We start from the raw sequence: 4,436 nt of genomic DNA, 5'->3' as shown, positions 1-4,436 counted from the left end.
TGTGTGTGTGTGTGTGTGTGTGTGTGTGTGTGGTCTGTAAATTAAGAAGCTCTCTACTTTACCTTTGACCTGCTGCCATCAGCTTTGCCAGATGCTGCAAAAATCCTTTTTTTACTAGTTTTTCCACTTTTTTCCTGTTCTGCTGCTGTAAACAAAAGTTTTCATTTTTAGTGAATTTGTGGTCATTTTTGAAATAATCTTATCAGGCAGCAGCAGATCAGGCAGTTTCCTCCGTCTGGTTGTTTGTTTCAACAACTGGAGACTAAAAGTTTGGATCTTCTGAAGTAAAACATCAATTTTCAGACTTCAGACTCATTTTCTGTTTTGATTTTTCTTTCATGGTTCTGTTTTTCTCTTTCTTTTGTTTTGATTACCATCAGTTTAGGAACAAACAGCGCTGCAGATTGGAACAAAAACATTAAAAAGATGAAAAATCTGCATTCAACAAGAGCACAAGGTGGGTCGATTAACACACACACACACACACACACACACACACACACACACACACACTCCAGCAGCCTGAGTCTTTGCCACCAAGCACCATTGTTTCTATAATTGTCGCCTAGCAACAGATTGTTGCACTGTTATTATATTTGCTTGAAATGTTTGTGGTAAACAAGGAGGAGGAGGAGGAGGACTGGAGGGCTGATGGAGAGGAAGGAGGAGGTGATGAAATGAAATGACTGAGTGAGTGTTAAGAGGTGAACGTTGCTCAGATCTATCATTATCCAAAACAAAGTGCTCAGCAGTCGGCCGGACACACCCTTCTCTGACTCGCAGGACCCGGTCTCCGATGTTCACCGAAGGCCCCGTTTGGCCTGGAAGCAGGAAGCGCCGACCGGTTTGTGATAATTACCGCTTTGAAATGCCAGAACACCGAAGGGCGAGCCAGGTTGTGGACCGGGTCGGCGTGGAAACAGACGGAAACACGACGAGACCTTTGTGTGGAGCAGGAGCTGCTGTTTGTAATCACTGGTTAGCTGTTAACTGGTTAGCTTACATTTAGCTAATACCTCACAGAGGTCTGCGTGGAGAGGCCTTTAGAGGCGGTAATTACTAGCTAGTGATTAGCATTTAACCTGTAAACCACTACAGAAAGGACATGTCGCAAATGTTAGCAAAGCTAAAGCATGAGACAACAGATTCTGTCAACACTTCTGTCATTTAGTTTTCTGTCTGATACGGCTGATAAAAAATAAACTAAGAATATTTTTATAAACAACAAGAACAAGCAATCAGAACAAACAACCAGAACAAAAAACAAGAACAAACAATCGAAACAAACAACAACAACAAGCAATCAGAACAATCAGAATAAACAATCAGAACAAACCAGAACAACAAACAAGAACAAACAATCGAAACAAACAACAACAACAAGCAATCAGAACAATCAGAATAAACAATCAGAACAAACCAGAACAACAAACAAGAACAAACAATCGAAACAAACAACAACAACAAGCAATCAGAACAATCAGAATAAACAACAAGAACAAACAACAAGAACAAACAATCAGAACAAACCAGAACAACAAACAAGAACAAACAATCGAAACAAACAACAAGAACAAGCAATCAGAACAAACAAGAACAAGCTATCAGAACAAACAACAAGAACAAACAAGAACAAGCTATCAGAACAAACAACAAGAACAAACAACCCAGAGGGTTATTTCACAAAAGCAGGATTGAGAAATCCAGGCTCAGAGATAAATCTAGGCTTTACATAACTGGATCAGTTCATCCTGGCTTCATCTGTTTGACAAAGACCAAACCAGACTGAAGAGGTGCAGCTACATGAAGCTAGGTGTCAGTAATCCAGGTAAACCCTCGTCCACAGAATTCTTCAACAGACCATGAGATCAATCACAGATTCACTGATTCTCCAGTGAATAAACTGAGTGCTCCACACTTCTCACCAAATTAAGAACATCTTTTAATGGAGCTTTATGAGCTGTAGGAGCCTAAATGCTAAATGTTAGCCTGGTCTGTTAGCCTGGTCTGTTAGCCTGGTCTGTTAGCCTGGTCTGTTAGCCTGTCTGTTAACCTCATCTTTTAGCCTGGTCTGTTAGCCTGGTCTGTTAGCCTGGTCTATTAGCCTCATCTTTTAGCCTGTCTGTTAGCCTGGTCTGGAGCTGGCTAGCTGTACAGAATAAATCACCATGGTAACTTACGCACCACTGCTTTGGTGAAACCAAATTGAGGCTTAATTCACACAGGATATCTGGAAAATCCTGAAACAGCCCTCAGGTGTTGTTTATTGTCTGTAAACAGACTTACAACTGTGAGAGTAACTCAGGTCAAACAGTCTGAATCCCGACTTTAAAGCAAAGAAACCAACTAATTCTATTTTAGCGTATCTTTGTAAAATAAATACATCATTTTATTTTTGTTTCCAAACCCTGAAGTGTTGCAGATATGATTACAGGACTGTTTTGAACTGAATCACTTTATATGAGAAACAGCAGCTCAGCTCCTCTCTGTAAACCTGAAGATGTTAAAGTTATTTCTAAAACAGCAGTAAACAACACAAACCTGTCTGTAGCTGTCAGTGTTACACAAACTGAYCTGTAGGTCAGTGTGGTAGTAGCTGAGAGTCATTCCAACTTTCTGAGCATCAGATGGAGTTTAAGAATATTTTTAAGGCAGGCGATAGTTGAGCGAAGCTAACCTTTCTTTATATCTGAAGCTCAGTGTTTATCCCACTTCAGACGTCTCTGTTTTTATTTTTACTTTCAACGTATGTGAGTCATGTGTGTGTGTGTGCATGTGTAGGTGTGTATGTGTGTGTATAAAGTGTGAATTCAACAGAGCTTTGACCAGATGGGCTCTGTGGATCAGGTTACCTGGTTCTGGAGCAGCATCTGTCCTTCCTGTCAATCAAACCGACGCTGAAGGAGGCTGAAAGAAAAATGGCTGACACAGTAAATCAGCAGGTCAGCCTCTGGTCTGAATCCACTGATGGTTCTGGTGCCGCTCCGTGACGCTGAAGTATTAAAACACTTCAGAACAGAAGTGTTAGAAATACAGTATAAATCAYATACTCATTAATATTTGTTTAAAAAGTTCAAGTTGGGGATAGAATCAGTTTCAGTTGTCAGAGCCTAACTGTGCCACTTCAAATCAAGACTTCATTTATGTTCTTTAAAACTGGCTTAAAAAGTTTGAATATTATTGACTCTGCTTAGAATAAAAGTAACTTTAAACTGAGTGCAGTCTGTATTATAAAACACTGGGTCCAAACCTTTAAAGTGCATGTGCCATGCATATTCTTSAAAWACAKAAAGTGAAAGAAAACATATTGAAGAAAGTTGGCATAATACACACAATTTTACCCATTTTGTCACATAACTGTCATGTTTTCTTTTGAATTTGACTCAGCCAAAGTGAAGCAGGAAGTGACATCAAAGGGGAACTCTTAAAGAAAAGAAACTGATGTTTTATTAAAACAATATAATTTGAACTCTGACTCTTCGTCTCTCTGTAGTGACTCAAAGTAAAAAAAAACTCCTATTCTTCTCTACAGTCTATGTTGTTAGTTATTTTAGTAACACTCTTTCCAAGCAGACATTTCCCTTTGACGTCACTTCCTGTTAGTTCACYTGCAAATATCTCAACAACTGTTCATCGCAGCAGCGTAAAAGTTGTTTTGTAATATGTTTAAATGTTGTCTTTCCAAAAGTTCCTTTGCATTTATTACTAAAATTTGATGTCACAGGCACTTTAATGTCTGACTCCCWAAATAACTAAACATTTCTAACATCCTGAGTTAAACAACAAAGTTGAAATAAATTAAGAGTAATGTCAAAACAGTTAGGTCAAACTCATTTTAGTTCTTCCAAATATCTTTTCTTATTTAGAACCTGAAAAGATGTCAGGGGGGCTAAAAGTTACATATTGTTTGGTTTCTGGAGTTCATTTGAAGACCCCTGACTTGGTGTTTTATGACACATAATGGGTTCTCATCCCTGACGTTGAAAACCACAGGTGTAAATACAGTTTCAGTATCTTTGCTTGATGAAAATAAGCTGAATTTATTCTCATCCTGTTGGTGAACTCTGCTGAACTCACTGGTTGTGTTTCCATTCACCATGAAAATGCGCAAATTAGAATTTTGAAAATAAATTTGTTCAATGGAAACATGTCAATTTCGGAAAAAAATTACGTTTTTCGACAAAATGTTTTTGCACTAGGATGAGGTGGTTTTTCAGACGTATCAAAATTGGTGTTTTTCACAAAACATCAATGGAAACACTTTTTTCACATCACAGGAGTCACGTGATCAACAACCGTCTGTTTCTACTGGTGAAAAAGACGATGATGAAGAAGATAACAGGAAGTAGAAGTAGTAGTAATATCACAGAAGTAGTGTAACGAATCACTCTATGAAACTTAGGACCAGCCTAATCTTCACAAAATAATCCCTCAAG

The 4,436-nt window shown here is 38.5% G+C and overlaps 1 long non-coding RNA gene across 1 annotated transcript in view; it reads left to right on the top strand.

The window, feature by feature from the left end:
* Window positions 1–4,436, top strand: part of LOC106533162 (uncharacterized) — a 36,366-nt gene that overhangs the window by 25,364 nt on the left and 6,566 nt on the right. Inside the window, exon 2 of the long non-coding RNA XR_001312201.1 lies at window positions 381–457. This is a non-coding gene — a long non-coding RNA (uncharacterized LOC106533162). The remainder of the gene's footprint in view (window positions 1–380; window positions 458–4,436) is intronic.

Source organism: Austrofundulus limnaeus, unplaced genomic scaffold (genome assembly GCF_001266775.1).
Source record: "Austrofundulus limnaeus strain Quisiro unplaced genomic scaffold, Austrofundulus_limnaeus-1.0 Scaffold897, whole genome shotgun sequence".
Classification (NCBI taxonomy): domain Eukaryota; kingdom Metazoa; phylum Chordata; class Actinopteri; order Cyprinodontiformes; family Rivulidae; genus Austrofundulus; species Austrofundulus limnaeus.
Note: the sequence above shows the minus strand (reverse complement) of the source record. Positions and strands in the feature narration are given on the sequence as shown.